The sequence below is a fragment of the Phoenix dactylifera genome, chromosome 18, assembly GCF_051530095.1.
Source record: "Phoenix dactylifera cultivar Ajwa chromosome 18, Ajwa_hap1_PhDact_Kaust_v1.1, whole genome shotgun sequence".
In the NCBI taxonomy this organism is placed as follows: Eukaryota; Viridiplantae; Streptophyta; class Magnoliopsida; order Arecales; family Arecaceae; genus Phoenix; species Phoenix dactylifera.
The window spans coordinates 12,051,005-12,069,623 of record NC_143207.1 but is presented as its reverse complement, the minus strand read 5'-3'; the positions used below and the strand labels follow the sequence as shown (position 1 = coordinate 12,069,623).

Genomic DNA, 18,619 nt, shown 5'->3' with positions numbered 1-18,619 from the left:
GTATCCTAAATGATGAGCCGCAAAGGCAGCCACCCAATCGGCCGCCCCATTGGCTTCTCTGAATACATGTTTGGCCTGGACGGCCACCCCAACTCCGCACATCATCCCTATATCCCGAACCAAGGGGTGGTCTGTGCCCTCACCCCTCAGCCTCTCCTGGATCCAACTGATGACTGTGGTTGAGTCGCCCTTCAGGACAACCGAGCCAGCCTGCAATACTTGCCTCGCATATCGAAGACCCGCCCAGACAGCTCGTAGCTCTGCCCTGGGAACCGACGTGCCGAACAACTGACAGCCACCTGCTGCCACCACTCTGGAGTGCGGGTCCCGTATCACAAAGCTCGCACCACCTTACGCGCCTCCATCCAGAACCGATCCGTCGAAGTCGACCTTGAGGAAACTCGGGGGTGGGGGTTCTTAGGTGAAGAACACCGTCTGAGAAGCTTCTGGAGTAGAGAGGGAACCCCTGGTGTCCCGAGCTATTAAATGTCCATCTGAAGAAGGTCTGATCTCCAATGCATGTACTCACGCGAACTCCGCTACAAACCTCGGTGACACCCTGCGCTCACCGAAGGTGCGGGCATTCCTGGCCAGCCAGATCTGATGAGCTGTGCAGGTCGCTCTCATAGCCGCCTAACATGTCCGAGGGTTGGCCAACCACTGCTGTATCATCTGTAAAAACTGAAGCCTCCCACACCAGACCTCCCGCGGGATCCCTGCCCACTGTCATGCCGACCCCGCCCACGTACACTAGAAGAGCACGTGGTTGACCGACTTCTCAACACTGCATGTCGCGCACTCCGCTGGGATCCCCCAGCCTCGCCTGCTCAGCACTGCTCTCGTCGAAAGGCGGTCCCACGCCACCTTCCATAGAAAGACTGCCGCCCTCAGATGAAGCCCCTGTTGGGATTTGTATCCTAAATGTCATTCGTCAGCATATTGATGATTAAATTTTGAAAATGAATTGACAAATTAATAAAGTGTTATTTGGCATTATTCATCATTTCATCTTCAAATGAACTCTTATATGATAAAGTCCTTAGGACTTATGTTATAATAAAGGAGGATTTATCTTTGAGTCCTTAAACTTGTTCGTAACCAAATGATATGTTGTTACTAGGACGACAACATTATCGAGATTAGATCATTGTGTGACATATACGTTGGTTGTCCTCTTAACCAAAGAGTGTGGAGACACTGGTATGCCACACAGGTGAAGTGTAGGAGTACATTTTACTGAACGTGACCAATTCCGGAATGCTCTACTGTCGAGAGATGTTCCGAGTAGATATGGATATAAGTTTGGCTCTCTGACCTGAGACCGCAATCTGTGACTACCAAGCAATTCACTGTACTTTGGTACCGGACTACCTAAATTTCTAATTCAGTGACGGAAGGTCACTGGGTACAGTCAAGTACTTGCGTAGTCAGTTATGAGTCAAGATGGAATTGACCCCTCCTGAAAGCAAGAGATAATGTCTTATGATTAATTTAGCAAAACCTTGGCCAGGGTAATTCCAGTGAGGAGTCATGGGATATCTAAAGTTAATCACATAATGGATGTACTAATTATAGGGTTGACAGTGAGCTCTAAGTCATCCTGGCATTAGGAGTCAAAGGGATTGAATTATACAGTAACCATAGTCTAGGGTTTCAGAATATTTGCTTCGCATATATTCAGCCTATCCGGACGTCGGGTACCATTGCTAGATGGTTACATCGATTAGTGTAGGAAGTCGTTCCTATACTACCGGCCTAAGTTCGAACCTATGAGGTCACACACATAGAAGATTTCTGATTGATCAAGAAGGCTGATGAATTATTAAGAATTATTCAGGGATAATTTGGTCAATTTGATTGGCAAATTATCTTATAAAATAATTAAAGTAATTATTGGAGGATTAATTAGTAATTAAATTACTAATAAACTCAATTTGATTGAGTAATTGTGCTAAGGATGAGCCAAATAGAATTGGATTCAACTTTGGGCTCAATCAGAGTTTTGACCTGATTGGATTAGGTCGGAACCAAAAAGGACTTAAGCTGATCAAATTAATTTTAAATTAATTTGCGCTTAATTGGGGATTGACCTAATTGGATTAGGTCCAACACAAAGTAATTAATTCAATTTGATTGAGTTTGGATGAGCCAAAAATTGAATTGGATTCAATTTGAGCTCAATCAGGGTCTGACCTCATTAGATTGGGTTCAACCAAATTGCTTTGTTTTAATCCGGGTTTGACCAAATTTGATTAGGTGCAACCCAAGAGGATTAGGCTCAGATGATGTGGCAATTAGTGGCGACATGGAATTGAATTTCATGAATTTTAAATAAACCAAAATTATTGCATGGCGCATGGACCCATTGCTTGACACATGGCGACATTGTTTGTTGTTTGAATTTGAATTCAAATATTAAGCAATATATTAAATGATTTCATACATCAAATAACTTCCCTAGCTGGCGTGTGAACCTCTGAATCATTTAAATTCGAATTTCAAATGAAATATATGCGACAAGAGGAAGGAAAATTATGCTGCATGGATTTCAAATTCCTCCCCTCTTGCACATGTGTTTAAAATTTGAATTTAAATCAGATTTGGTTGAGATCTGATTTGGGTTGTTCCTATTCCTTTGCATGCGGCAACTAAAGGAAGTTTTCTGAAGATAAATTTTGAATTTCGAATGAAAATTCGGAGGCCATTAAAAGGGGTCAAACATGGGCACCCAAAATATCTATTGCAGCCTTCTTCCTCACACGCCTCCTCCTCCTCTTCTTCTCCATTTTAGATAGAGTTTTCAGGTTGAATATCTAGAAGATTCAAGATCAGATCTGAGTCCTCTACTTTTCTTACAAACCTCATCTCCATCTGCTTCAAGACGATTGATCAAGAGTTGATTGAATCCCGACAAGTAGATTTCAGCTTTCAAGTGTTCTGCAACTATTAGCACTGCTGCGGAAGAAGATCCTTCAGGGCTTCGCGTGTACTTCTCGTAGAGGCCATTCGTGTGCATGGCTACGAAGTCAAGGATCAGATCCACAACTTTTATCCATCATAAAAGGTATTAATCTAGCATTAATCATTTATTATGGTGTCAAGGTCTAGGTCCGATTTTCCGAGATTTTACCCTCTTTTGGGACTCCTCACGGAGATATCTCCAAAATTCATTCAATGGATATTTGGAGATTAATTGGAATAGAGTTCTTAAGTTTCAGATCTGATAGTTAATCATGCATAAAAGTTTTAGCATAATTGTTTAAACGATTTCGGTATAATCCTATGTGTTCTTAATGTGCTGATTTCTAGATTTGATCTTGTAAGCATGCATGAATTAAATTATTTGATTCATTTTTTCGTTGTGTTTTTGAAACTTAAAAAGAACTACATGTGGCTTGATCCCCCTTATGAAGGGGTACATAGGCAACCCGATCAGGTTCAGCCATGGTTTTTTAAAAAAAAAAATTCAGCATGCTAAACACCGAAGAACCTAGGATGCACTTTCAGCCCCGACCTCCAGATCCAGGTGCAGTCCTGCCCCGGTTCATGCTCCTGCTGGATAACACGGGAAAGGTCTCCCAGTCTGATGCTGGACTAGCAAGAGGTGCCCCAAACCCTGATATCGGGTCCCCCACATCTGGGCACCAGAAGGGATCGGATCCTCTTAGCTAGGTATCCTTTGAATAACTATCGTAGCCTGGCGTCATCCCACGCAGACTCTCCCGAGGCAAGAAGATCGAAAACCAGCAACCCCTCCACTGCCTCCGTATCGACCATGGTCGGCCAGCACCTCAGCGGGGCGGTATCCACCCATGGGTCCGCAGTCACATCAATATTCTGCCCATCGCCTATCAGCCACCTGGTGTTTGCTGACACCATCGGCAAGTACCTTCCAATCTCATGCCACATGAAGGAGACTCGCTGCCCACTCCATGCCACCCCTGAGCCCTTGCGGCCATATCTGGCTGCCATCACCTGACTCCACAGCCCATGTGGCTCTAGCAGGAACCGAGCTGCATGCCGAGCGATGAAAGCCTCGTGCCGCTCCAGTAGGGACTGCACCCCGAGACCGCCCTCACTGGTAGGCCGGCAAACATGCTCCCAGGCCACCAAATGCACCCCGCGGCCTCCGCCATGTGACCCCCATAGGAAGCATCACCGCAGTCGCTCGACTCTCAGCAATGTCGTCTTCGGAACCACGGTGTTGGCCATGAGATATACTGGCATGGACCCCAACATCGATCTGATCAAAGTCAGTCTCCCCATCATAGACAAGAAAGCCGCTCTCCATCCCTCCAACCTGCTCTCTATCCGCTGCACCAGACTAGAGCACTCTGCCACCTGTAGTCTGCAGCCTGTGATGGAAACTCCTAGGTAGGTCAATGTCTCTTCCTGCTTAGGTATCTGCAGAATCCCTCGGATCTCCTGTATGACCCTGCTCTCCGTGCTCGGGCTGAAGTGAACAGCTGACTTTTGGAAATTAACTCTCTGACCTGACATCGTGCAGTAATCCGCCACCACCCTACGAAGGACCCGTGCATCAGAAACTCGCGCCCTGGCCAAAAGAAGACAATTGTCAGCGAAGAGTAAGTGAGAAAGAGGGCTAGCCCCGGGGCAGGGACATAGGCCTCCAGCTCCCTAAGGGCACACACTCTCTGCAAGTAACGAGACAAAATGTCAACATAAATAATAAACAAATAAGGTGATAGAGGGCATCCCTGATGCAGCCCCATGGTAGACTCGAAGAAAGGTGATGGTGTGTCGTTGACCAAGATAGAAAACTTTGGCCTCCTGACACACCCCAGAACCCAACCGATCCATCACATGTGGAACCCATACGTCTCCAGTGCCTGCTGAAGAAAACTCCATCTGATCCTTTCGTAAGCTCTCTCCATATCCAGCTTAATAGCCATCAAGCTACATCGCTTCGATACTCGCTGAAGATCCCACATCATCTTCTGGGCCAACAGAACACTATAGGAAATATTTCTGCCAGCTACAAACACCCCTGCTCCTGGCTGATGATGCCAGGCAGAAGGGGCTTCATCCTTCCGACCATTATTCTTGCCACAACCTTATACAAGGTTGTGCACAAACTTATGGGCCTAAAGTGACCAGGCTCAGCCGCCTCCTGACGCTTCGAAATGAGCGTGATGAAGGTAGCCTTCCAATCCTCCGACATCACCGCCTGAGAGAAGAAGCACTGAATAGCCTCTACCACCGCTGTCTGAATGATACCCCAATACTGTCGGAAAAAGAACGGGGGAAAATCGTCCAGTCCCGGGGCCTTATCTGGAGCCAAAGCCCAGACTACCTTCTGTACCTCCTATGCCGACATCAGTCGGACCAGGGCTACATTCTCATCATCCTTGATTCCCGCATCCACCCTCGGGGGGTGGTCTCTGTCGCCGGAATCCGCATCCTCCGTCCATCTGGCACGAAAGAAATCCAACAGGATCTGTCGAATGGCAGGCTCCCCTGCCACCCGATGTCCAGACCCATCTCGCAACGAATGGATCGTGCTCCGCTGCCTCCGGATAACCGTAGTCCAGTGGAAGAAACTAGTGTTGCGGTCACCCTCACGTACCCACTGAATTCGGGATTTCGGTCGCCAGAAGATCTCGTGCTGCCGTAGTAGTGAGTGGTGAGTCGCTAGAAGCCCCCAGAGGTCACCCATGTCATCCACCAAGAGCGCACCTTCTAGATCTTCTTTCCTCTGCAACGTAACGATCACAGTCTCGACCCCCTCAACTCTCCGAAAAATATCATCCACAACCTCACAGTTCCATTGCCGGAGATGCCTCTTAGCCAACTCTAGTTTGCGCGACACCCTGTGCATAGCATCCCCACGCACCAGGATGCGCCATGCATCACGGACAATATCCCAGGACTCGGGGTACGATAGCCAAACCTTCTCAAAACGGAAGGGGCTGTGATGACTAGGTCCCGATGATGTGGAAATCAGCAGGGGACAATGGTCCGAAGCAATCCGAGGTAAGTGACTAACCCTGCAGGTGGGAAAATAGAGGATCCAGTCAGAGGACGCAAAGGCCCTGTCTAGACGCTCCTAAACCTTAGCACTGTCAAGCTAATTATTGCACCAAGTAAATTGAGGTCCGGAGAACCCTAAGTCCACCAGGCCAATACGTGACACAAAATCGCGAAACTTCCTCCTGTCCGCTCTATCCATGAAGGCTGCCCCCCCTCTTGTCACTCGAACTCAAGATGCAATTGAAGTCACCAACTACAACTGTCGAGACACCCTGGGCGGTAAGACTGGTGATCTCCCGCCAGAGGACTCTCCTGATCCTGTAGTTCCTGATCCTGTAGGTGTCACTGGTGGATGGTGGGACTCACAGGGATTATCTCGATGATCAATAAACCCTAATGAGTTGAGTTGGAATCGTTCCAACCCATTAAAAGGAGTTTTCAATGATATTGTGATAGAGATCCCAATATATCTCACTACCAGTCAGAGTAGAACCTATGGGGTCACACACACCAGAAGTATTGACCGATCCGATGGTTGAAAAGTGATTATGAATCACAAATAATCAATTCGATTGATAAGAAGCTGAAGAAGGAACAAAGGGAATTAATTAATTGGACTTGAAACAAGAGTCTTACTTCGAGTAGGATTCCTAGAGTCCTAATTAGATTAGGACTGGAAATCCTAGTTGGAGTAGGACTGGGATTCCTACTTGGAATAGGATTCCTGCAATCCTAATGAGATTAGGAGTTTTGAATCAAAATTGGATTCCTACTTGGAATAGGATTCCTAGAGTCCTAATCGGAATAGGACTTCGGATTCAAATAGAGTCCTAATTGGATTAGGACTAAAATTAAACAAATCCTAATTGGATTAGGATTCCTTAAGTCCTAATTAATTATTAATCTAATGAATCAACATGACTCCTAATTGGATTAGGATTGAAGAGTTCAATTGAGTCATGGTTCATTCAAGTCCTAATTGGATTAGGACTAGCATAGATTGAACCCAATTGATTCATGATTTGGTTAAAGCCTAATAGGATTAGGACTTAGCCATAAGAGGGACACCTAATCCTCCTTAGAGGAGGATTAGGGCAACACAATAAAGAAGGATCACGCCCCTCCTTTGCTCTTCCTTAGTGCGGCATGAAGAGAGGGGCCGGCGCCCCTCTTTGGAAGAAAATAAGGAGCTCCTAAAAGTTAGGAGCTCCACACCTTTAAAAGGAGAGGCCTTGGCGGAACCCTAGGTGGGTGAATAACCTCCTTCCAGCCGTGGCCTCCTCTCTCCTTGGTTCAGCCGCCATCAGCAAAGGGAAAAGAAGAGGAGGCGTCTCCCTCCTCTTGGTCTTCTTCCTTGGCTCCAACGCATGAAAAGAGAAGAAGGCTGCAGGGGCTTTTGATCTTCTTCCCATCTTCATCCTTCTTCTTCCTCCTCTCAAGCACAATCAAGGATTGATTGAAAGAGAGGAGATCAGCCATCAAAAGCTATCTCTGCAAGGGAGATAGCACCCCGGTGAGATAGAGAGCTTGGATCGGTTCCTGCTTCGTGTGGACACCCGTAGAGGCCGGACACTTGAACGGCTTCAAGCGAACCTTCATCCTAAAACCACGAACTTCAGTTTGCGGTGATCATCTACCCGCACAAGGTGAAGATCTGATCTTCCTAAAGGTTTTAAAAGTTTTAATTCTTATCTAACTACGAACGGTTCATGAAACAACGTTCATGCGATGAACGTCGATCCCGCACATGCCTCTTCCGCTGCCATCTGAAAAATTTTTGAAATATCAGCGTCGTGTGCGGGTTCCCAACACGGCCACCCCCCGGCGGCTGGCGGCGATGAACGCGCGACGGCGACGAGCTTACGGGCCGAAACCCCGTTTTGGACCCAAGTCTGGCGCTAGGCCGGCTCAAAACCACAGTAAATCATGGCTAAATATCACGGAAGGAAGGAGATGAAAGTTAGAAGCCCTTACCTTAGCCTCCGACGAAGACCGGCGATCCTCTTTCTCTTCGGCGGTAATGGAGGAAGAGGAAGACCCGTGCCGAAGAAGACACACCTTTTTAATGTTTCTCTCTCTCTCTCTCTCTCTCTCTCCCCCTCTCTCTCGGCCGGCAGCAACTCCTCTTCCAATCTCTTTAATGAGAGGAGAAGCCCTAAAAAAGAACAGGGGAGCCGGCTTCTTCGAGATGGCTCCCCCCCCCTCTCACCCGCCCTCACGTGCGCCGCACGTGAGGTCGAAATCCTTGGGCTGGGCCGGTCAATGGACCGGGCCCAGTTTCAGGGTCTCACATCCTTCCTCCCTTAAAAGAAATTTCGTCCACGAAATTTTCATACATGCAGTTCAAGAGTAGATTATACTTCTTCCAAACTAAGTCATAACACTCTTCAAATCAAAGTCGTCTTGTCTGACCAATTTCAAATAATTCTATTCACCACATTTTCTCTGCACATTCTGATTTAAACCTCAACATACCCGTGTCAAGTCTAGATTTTTTTTTTCCTAGAATTACTTGCTTGTTGGTACATTCATTACTATGTCTTAATCTAGGTGAACACTTTCAAAATTTAAAAGTTCATATTCTTCTTTTGATAATTAATCAAAAAAATGTTATGTAACTATTGAATCTTTTCTAGTAGCATAATGAGTTGTCTAACAAAGAGAAGTGGGCATGGCAAAACAATAAATAGAAATAAATATTGGGACTAGATTAATACCTATCGTCAACACATCAGAAGCCTGTGCATCTTGTTGTGTAAGTGCAAATACTCTTCCTTGAGTCTTTGGCCCCTGGCTTCCTTCCATTGCCTGAGTAGATCTATTCTCGTTTCTTTGTGGGCAGTCTGCAATTTTATGACCTATCTTACCACATCTAAAACAGGCACCGGTGTTTCAATGGCAATCCTTGTTAGCATGAGCCTTACCACATCTAGAACATTTATTGATATTCACCTGCTTAGTGTTGTCACTCGTTGATTTCCTGTTCGAACTTTCGGCGTTTTCATTGCTCTGCCCCTGAAATTCATTCGATTTGTTCCTCTTCTTTTGATTTCTTTTCCTTTCCAACCGTTCATCATTAACTTCCCTTTCAATTATTAAAGTCTTATTTACCACAGCTGCATAGGTAGTCAATTCATAAGGTATCACTTATTTTCTACTTTCAGTCTTTAGTCCCATCTCAAATTTATGCACTCGATCTAGCTCATCCTCGACTAACTTTGGAACAAATTTGGCTAGCTCGGTAAATTTAGCTTCGTATTCTGCAACAGTCATATTCCTTTGCTTTAGATGAATAAACTCCTGCTCTTTTTGCATCCTTACACTCCGAGGAAAATACTTATCATAAAATGCTCCTCGAAATTTTTCCCAAGTGAGTGGCTCCCTATCCTGCTCATATTTATGTTCCAACATCCGCCACCAGTTGAATGCCTCACCTTGCATCATGTACGATGCAAACAAAATCTTTTCATCATCCTGGCATCTCAAGACAGCAAATGCTTTTTCCATCTCTATAAGCCAATTGTCTGCTTCCAATGGTTCTGTAGTCCCCTTGAAAGCTGGAGGAGCCAGCCTCTTAAATTCAGCTATACTGCTACGTTGTTCACATTGTTCCCCTCGTCCTTGCTGTGGTTGTGTCTGGGCCAACTGTGCTTGTTGTTGGAGCAACTGCTGTTGCACTTGCTGTTGCATCTGCATAAGGCCCACTCTGGTCTGCATAACTTGGCCTAGGCCTGGCTCTTGTTGTCCTGTCTGAGTATCACTAGCAGGATTGACGACTCTCTCCTGCTGAGGGGTGTTACCAGCTTGTTGGGGTGTACTGTCATTTTGCGGGTTGGGTGCCTTATTAGTAGCTCTGCGAGTAGTCTTTCTCGTCCGACGTGGAGGCATCCTGATCTATGTCTATCAGATAGCAGCATACCAATAATAAGCTTACCAGTTCATTACAAGTACATAGAATGGTTATTACAATCATCATAAACTAACGTCCCAATGTCCCTAGTGTCTACCCACCTACACTCATGTCATGTCAGAGTTTTTTTTTTTTTTAGAATTTATCCATTCATGCTCTCATACCATAAAAGTTGTCACGCCCCCGGCTCGCGATCTCACGCCCCCGGCCCGAGATCGCGAGCCGGGGGTCCACGCCAACCGCCGCACACCCGTAGGAAACTCTCCCCACGAGCATGCAAGGCATCTTAACCAAACATCTTAGTTATATAAATAAAATAATTCAGCTGAAATAAATGCAATCTTATTCCATTGACTGACACAATTTATATAGTCTCACAGTTCTAAATACACAGCGGAACAATAAATATAAAACATCAATTTAAATAAAGCCTAATCTAGGATAACTTGTGCTTCAGTTCTTCTAGTCGCTCTCCCATTTTAAATCCCCGATAGGTTAGTTCTCAGAATCTGTAAAACAACAAGAAATTGTATAATGAGCTAGACAGCCCAGTAAGTAATAAACACCTTAACTAGTCAATTCATATAATAACATAAAATATAAATACAAATTACGATGAATCAACATAATAACATAATCAATTCCTTTTCAAGCATAAATTCTTTAAAATTCGTATTTTTCAAATATCTATATACATAATCATAAATCTGATTCGAAACAAATCATATTCATCTCATCAGCCTTTAGCTACGACCACACTTATACCCTATGGCTAGGCCAGAAACAGAGCCGCACTTATACCCTGCGGAGTGGGCCAGAATACCGCACTTATACCCTGCAGAGTGGGCCAGAATACTGCACTTATACCCTGCGGAGTGGGCCAGAATACCACACTTATACCCTGTGGTGGGGCCAGAATTGCCAATGCATAACCCCCTATTGGCAGGATCCAGAACATAGCCAGGCTGAGAGTTCTAAATCTAATGCACATCAAAATTCTTTTGTAACATAATAGATATATCATAATCCGATCTAAATATGCATATACAATGCAAGAACAGTAATATAACAATAGTCTGAAAAATATTATTCCAATTTATATATCTATTTTTCATTCAAAGCATCATCTCGTAAAATTCATAAATCACATATAAATTTATTAACAATTTATTCGATACAAAAATAATATTATATAAATAAGAGTCTAGCGAAGGCAGTTCATTACTTACTTTGAACGCGATCCACAACAAATCCAATTAATCTCACAAATTCCTCGCAGGACCTAATATCCAAAAATCATATTTTCTTTTAAAACTAATCACAATATATATAAAAACTTAAATTTTAACATGCTCCCAGGGCCGATCCTGCCGAAGTGTCTAGCACCTCGGGTTCGAGTTCGGATTCAGATTCATACCCATAGACCACCCTCCTTTTATTTTATTATCATTATTTTTTTTTCTTTCTCTCTTTCTTTTCTTTTCTTTTCTTTTTCTTTTCTTTTCTTTTCTTTTCTTTTTCTTCTTTCTTCTTTTCTCTTTCTTCTTTCTTCTTTTCTCTCTCGACTCCCTTCCTCTCTTTCGGCGAAACAGGGATTCATCACCCCCTGCCGCCCCCTCCTCTTTGCTCTCGATCGAACCCAAGGGCGGCCGCGGCAGCCGGCCTTGGCAGCGGCAGGTGGTGGCGGAGCAAGCCCGGCCACCCCCCGGCGGCTGGCGGCGATGAACGCGCAACGGCGACGAGCTTACGGGCCGAAACCCCGTTTTGGACCCAAGTCCGGCGCTTGGCCGGCTCAAAACCACAGTAAATCATGGCTAAATATCACGGAAGGAAGGAGATGAAAGTTAGAAGCCCTTACCTTAGCCTCCGACGAAGACCGGCGATCCTCTTTCTCTTCGGCGGTAATGGAGGAAGAGGAAGACCCGTGCCGAAGAAGACCCACCTTTTTAATGGTTCTCTCTCTCTCTCTCTCTCTCTCTCTCTCCCCCCCCCTCTCTCTCGGCCGGCAGCGGCTCCTCTTCCAATCTCTTCAATGAGAGGAGAAGCCCTAAAAAAGAACAGGGGAGCCGGCTTCTTCGGGATGGCTCCCCCCCTCTCACCCGCCCTCACGTGCGCCGCACGTGAGGTCGAAATCCTTGGGCTGGGCCGGTCAATGGACCGGGCCCAGTTTCAGGGTCTCACAATATCCTTATTAAATGGCTTATTCTTTTGTTCTTGTTTTTACTGGATCTTAAGTACAAAGTCAATATATATTTGCGGTCAAGAATGAAATGAGAAATAGAAAAAACTAAAGTGAAGAAACAAGTAGAATAGAACGGAGCCATGGAGAAAGTTTGGTTCATTATATATTGAATTTGAATACTTTTAGACATTTAATTAAATAGCCTAATACTGTGAATGAAGGTCTTAGGGGCTAAAAAGTTTGTCAGGGCAGTCCTTTGAGCGTGTTTTGAAAAGAAGTGGTCGTCATAGAAATAATTTAAAAGCAGCACTGGGTCTAAGGATGCCACGAAGCTCAAGTTCGTCTTGTTTTTCATATTGAATTTTGCAGGCATGGACTTCTTTGGGAATTGATAGCAATTGTTGGGCAAGGTTAAAATTTTGCAATCTTGAATGGAATCATATTTCATATTGAATACCAAGCAAATTGTACAATCCATCAGTGTTGGGTTGAGTTTTGGAGCTTTAGCCAAAAAGATTATGGAAAATCAACAAAAATAGAAAAAATAAGGAAAAATAAAGCAAGTATTTACTTAACATTTTTCTTTGTATTTTATAGTCTGGAATTTCTCGGTATTATATATAGTCTCAATGGATTCATGGCTTTTAAAATATAAGATTTATCAGAAATAAAAGTGTAAAATGTTTAAAAAATTAAAGTTGTAGCACAAAGTTTGAAAATTAAATCAGATACCATTTTAATGTTATAAGACGCTACTTAGAATCTTATCCCAAAATGTGTGTGTGGGCATCAATTTATAAATTTTTTAACTTTTATAAAAATATATCCATATTTGTGAATTTTTGGCCTTTTTGTGATACATGACAAAATGTAGATAAGGTTTACAAAACTCTGTCTAGTTTGAGTCAAATTTAAATCAATAACATTTTTGTTTTAGAAAAATTCATGTTTCCACCAAATGTTTTGCAACTAAACACCTGACTGCTTACAAGCGATTCAAAACTACAAGTTTTGAGTTCAATCTTGCAAATATTGCATTCTAGGGGCTTACTCTTTATCATCCAAAAGTACCTACATGAACAAAGAAGAAATTAAAGTGGCCATTTTTGTTCAAAATTAGGTTCCATAAGTTATTTTCTATCAAAACTTCAAAACTGACCCCAGATTCAGTTTTAGTTTTGGCTAAAAGTGTAGATTTTAATATCGAAGTTGCAGACAAAACTTCAAACGTTGTTTCCATCATCGCTGGATGATTAACTGAACATAGATTTCCCATTCCACTACCTTGCACATATCTTCAAAGTTGTGAATTGTGTGATCATGTCTAGTTGATGTTACCATTTCAGTTAGCATGCAAATGCACCATTTACTAGTACGCTCACTTCCGATAATTTCTCCACCATGATAAAGTTCAAGCTGCTCGAGTCTTTTTTATCATCCATTCCTCGAAAGATATTGCAAGAAGGGACATAACTTTTATTGGTGTGTTGTAGACCCCTATGTTTATGCACAGGTCAGATATATACTACAATTCTTTTTGTTTGCTATTCCGTGACTTCATTACTGGGTGATGCAGAAAGCCTATAACAAAGTCTATTGTGTGATTTTAGGAATTAAAGAAACTAAGATTTGCTATTCTGTGGCCTACAGCTAGCAGACCTAATGGTAAAGAGGAGTAATATTTGATGATTTTTGAGAGTGCTTCGAAGTCAAGATATCATAGAATAAGCCTAGAAAGGGTTACAGAATGGATGAATATTTTGATGCTGTTTCGGAGGATATAAGTTCAACTCAGATTAGACCTGTGGATTGGTTCGGGCACAAATATGATAGAGCTGAATCATTAGCGAAAATTAAGGTTAAGGTGGTGAGGTTGTTAAAATTGTTTAGCGAGAATCTGGACGGATTCGTAATCAATCTAGGTTCAGGTCTATTCTAGGTTGGTGCAAGCAGCTTCCCCTCATTTAAATAATTTGGCTAAGCTTAGTTTACTTATTTGACTTCATTTAAGGTTCTTAGGTTAAACAAAAGATGGAGGAGAAGAAATTAAGCAAGGAGATAGATATCTTGTAAAATCCTGTCTATGTTGGAAATGGACTTGTTCAACAGGCGAACCATGTAGGGTTCAGGTCGAGCTTACCCTTAAGGAATAACTAAAATCACTCATGCCCGGGCCTGGCTTCTGGGCCTACTTACTAGGTCCAAGCTCGGTTACTGGAGCTTTGGGCTAGCCCAATCTAAATAAACAGTTGTTCAATTCCTAAATCATGCTTTTTCTATAGCTGGATGGGGACAACGGTAATTTGAAAACTATACGGAGTTGAAAGATGCAGATCATGTAACCATCCTTTTGTAGGTCAAACCCCAATAAAGAATAAAAAATAATATAAAATTTATCTTTCAATGAACGGCCTTTCCTTGGGAGAATATCAAAATTATGAACGTGCCGTCACTTGGCCAATTGTCCTCCAAGTGGGTGCTGAGTGAGATAAGCTTCACTTGGCCATATGTCCCTTGCACTGATAAAGAATACCAAATTATCACGTTCTTATGCTGCTTGTCGTCGGATCAGGGACAAGAAAATAAATAAATAAAATTTTGATTCTTCCCCTCTCCCTGGGAGAGGGTACTCCCCTCTTTCCCTCTCCCCAGGGAGAGGGAATGGGGAAGGGAAAGCCCGATAAAATCTCATTATGCAATGGAAGCCATCATGCAATCACCTTCCACATGCACAAGCATTAGAGAAAGCCCGATTAGAAGAGTTCTTAGGCAGAAGCTCAGCTTGAGGGAGATCAGCATGGCTCAGAGGAAAGGTGAGTGAAGTTCATTCAGGAACTTTTGATCCACATTGGAGAGTCCTCATTGTGGTCATATGTATTTTTATTGCCATTTGATCTCTTCTTGAGTATGAGCATTTGTTAAAGTTCCTTTTTAACGTTACCTGTTCATTATTTGTCAGTCCGCTCGGCTTGCTAAAGCCCGAAATCCTTAGGACAAGTTCCAGACTCTGTGGGCTGAGCCATGCCCGGAAAACAAACCTGTTTAATAAATAGACCAGGCTCGGACATCAGGATTAAAGCCAGCTTGGCCTGAATATTTTTTATTTTTCTTGTATTGTTTGTTTCTATTTGATCTATTTATTTACTTATTTGACAATTGTTGCTGATACATGAACTTAATAGAACAATAAACATGTTTAGATTGTCAGCAATATTTAATCATTCATACTTCAGCCAGAAAACCCGAGATCCAACTTAAGGCCTGAAGCTCGAGTAAGGATTTGACTTGGACTTGGAAGATAAGCCTGAATCTATATAAATTATGTTGATATGCGGGCAAAGCCAAGCCCAGCCCGATCCACAAACACATCCACATGTAACATAAGAAGCCATGATGCACAACATGTCACGATTCCTCCAGCACTTTCCATTTCACATTGCTACATCATTAAATTCATATTAAGATATGTATTTCTACAATGTACCATCAAGTATCCTCAAGCATTTTCCGTTTCATGCTGCTACATCATTGAATTCATATTAAGATATGTATTTCTACAATATATTAGAAAAATCCAATCTTCGAGGAGATGCTCCTAGTTCCGGTGACAAAATTCTTCAAGGATCTGCTAAAGAAACCCCTAGCAAGCATGAGCCAAGCCACTTGCCTCTTCCTAAAGTATAACTTGGAGATAAGATGCTTAAGTTAGATATAAAATCGAACGACAAAGGTAAATGTTCAACTACAACAAAGGAGCTTCATATCGTCGATCTGTCAAATGGAACTAAATGGATAATCGATGACAAGATTGTAGTCGATCTACTCAAAAAGTACAAGTCTGCACCTGATCAGAAGACGAAAGATGAAATTATAAAACTTCTTCAGGTCAGCCAAAAGAGAAATTACATTGGACACAAGCTATAAAATATTGCCCATCCTCCTTTATTTTATCCTGTTTTATGTTTATCTAACATTTATTTATTTCCTTGTCTCACTTGCAGTCAAGGGTTGCTTCGTTGAGCACCAAACGTCGAGGCCGGCCAATCCCATGAGATTTGCCAAGCATCAAAGGACAGAGCAGGAGGTGGTTTGGATGGAAATCGTTTGGACTCCGACAAGCCCAAAAATCAAAAATATCAAGAGAGCAAGATAACCAAGGGCCTTCAAAATTTGAAACTCGACACTAATAACAAGGCTGGCAAGGAAAAAGAAGTGGATAGATACAAAATGAAATAAATGATTCGTTAAATAATGTTTTTAGGACCTCAAAGATTTGTGGCTTGCGGTGATTGTGTAGCATGATAACACCACAACTTTTGAGAATCTTGTGGCATGTAGAAGCTTGATGTTATCGCATATAATGAGGCAATGTGGTCTTTTACCTTTGAAGTTTGGCATAACCGTTTATGGTAGGTTTGTGAAAATTAAATTATATGCTTTGGTTATAGGGTGGAAATGGCCTGACTTTGCACGCTTTGAAGATCTTAGATTGCTAATAGAGGATAACAGAACGAAGTGTTAGTTTGGAATTATCAAGGAAGTTTTAAGGAGCAAAAATTTTTGGAAAATCCAAACAAACTATGTGGAATATAGGCTCACTTGCAACATATGGAATGCCAATTACAACAAGAAAAACAAAATCAAGCTTAGAGCAAAATTGATATAGACAAGAAAACTAAAACAAATAATATAAAATTCTATTTTAGTGGGCAAATGAGGAAATATTAGTATTATCAGTAAGATATGGAGCTTGTTAGTTAAGGAGGGAGAAAATATATAAAAAAAAGGGCCTTTTGGCTCTTCGCTTTTTATAAAAAAAATATTAGTTAACATTTTCAATGCTCATTAGAGTAAGATATCTTTTTTAATCTCTAATTTTTATGTCAGCTGATTTTTTTTCCTAGATAAATAGTTGCTGAGCAATTTTTCCTAATATTCTTAATATAATTACAAATGGCCAATAATTTTAGCTAGGTGGATTAGGAAGCATCTTAATTGCAATGCGTGTAGCCTTTTTTTATTTACACGGAGTATAGATGCGTGTGCCTGCTCCCCAAATATTAGTATCTCTCTCAAAGAGAAATAAACCCTGCAGTAAAGAATACCTGGTGGATCATTTTGAAGTAATTTTTATTAAAAAAAATAGAACCCTCACGGAGTCCAAAATAATACTCAAATCTTTTCCTGCCGTGCATTATACGTTCAAATAAAATTAGATGGGAGAAACAATATGCTTCTATTTATTAAATTCACTCTCTTGACTAAGATGACCTTATGAATTTGTTATATGAAAATTGCCTTCAAGCCGAATCTTGTAGCAAAAATCTTCAACGCCACATGCTTTATATTAAAATTCTTGAAGGCAATTGGTGGAAGTACATAAGATTTCCAATCCGTGAAAAGGAGGAGCTATTATTGGCACGTGCTCAGGGCCGGCCCGTCCGTTAGGCGACCGAGGCGGTCACCTAAGGCCTAGGCCCGAAGAAAGGCCCTGCATCGCTGAGAAATAGCTGTCAACTGTAGCTTGTCCCAATCCCATCGCCATGGCTGTAAAGCTGGTAAGCCGTAAACCTATCACCTATGGCATGCGGCTACGGGCTATTCCCCTTGTCCTTGACGTCTCCTTGCCTCCTTGGTCCCAATTCCCACTTTCCAGTTCCCAAATCCCAGCAAGGCAGCACGACTATTCCTTTTTCCTCCTCGGAAGTCAGACCTCATTTCCTTCAGGTATCATCGTCGATCAGTTCTTGATCCGACCCTGTCTCTTGGTTTTCTTTTTTCGATCCGGGCTCTCTATGTGGCCGTAGATTTCTAATTGGTTCTGGCTTGCTTTGCTCTCGTGATCTCTGTTGGCGATGGTTTTGTTTTTCCTAGCTTGGGTTTTGTATTGGATGGATTTGGATGGGTTTTTGTTTCAATTCATTTCTCATAAAGTTTGGGGATTTCAGTCGATCTGGAATTTAGGGGCTGTGGTTGTTGAACCACCATTTCCCCATTTTTATTCGAGTTTGATGGGGCTTTGTTGTGGGGTTTGAATCTTGATGGGGCTTGCCGCGGAGAAAGCTGAATGGCTTTGATGTGGCGCATGAAATGCTCTGTTAATGAGAGCTTCCCCACACAGCAAACAGTATGGGTTGGGATTTATTTTTTTAATCTGTTGAGGGCCAGGTTCCCTGTAGGTATTTGTTGTTGTTGTTGGCTTGCTGCTGCTGTTGTTTTAAGAGCTTAGCCGGTTGCCTGTAGGCTGTGGGTAGAATTAAATCCACCCTGTGTTTCTCAGAAAATAGAGACTCCCTCTGATTAATAATAATTAGAGGCTCTGTCCCTCACCGCTCTTCCTCTCTGATTAACAATGATTAAATTTTGGTTTTATTCGAGTTTTACTAGAGATTTTCATTTTCTTTTTGATAATTATATCGTCTCACTTGCTTACATTATCAGATAACTAGAGCTTATGTTTTGGATGGTGAAATTTGTATTGTATTTTTCTCTTCTCACCGGTGATCATGTTTTAATTTGGACAATCAATGTTCTTT

At 42.5% G+C, this 18,619-nt stretch overlaps 1 long non-coding RNA gene across 1 annotated transcript; it reads left to right on the top strand.

Annotated features, from left to right (window-relative positions):
• The first annotated feature begins 14,679 nt into the window (after nt 1–14,679).
• On the top strand, nt 14,680–16,472 carry LOC149750925 (uncharacterized). Its single transcript, XR_016398957.1, has 3 exons — nt 14,680–14,896; nt 15,652–15,968; nt 16,085–16,472. It is a non-coding gene; the product is annotated as an uncharacterized LOC149750925 (long non-coding RNA).
• The last annotated feature ends 2,147 nt before the right edge of the window (nt 16,473–18,619 follow it).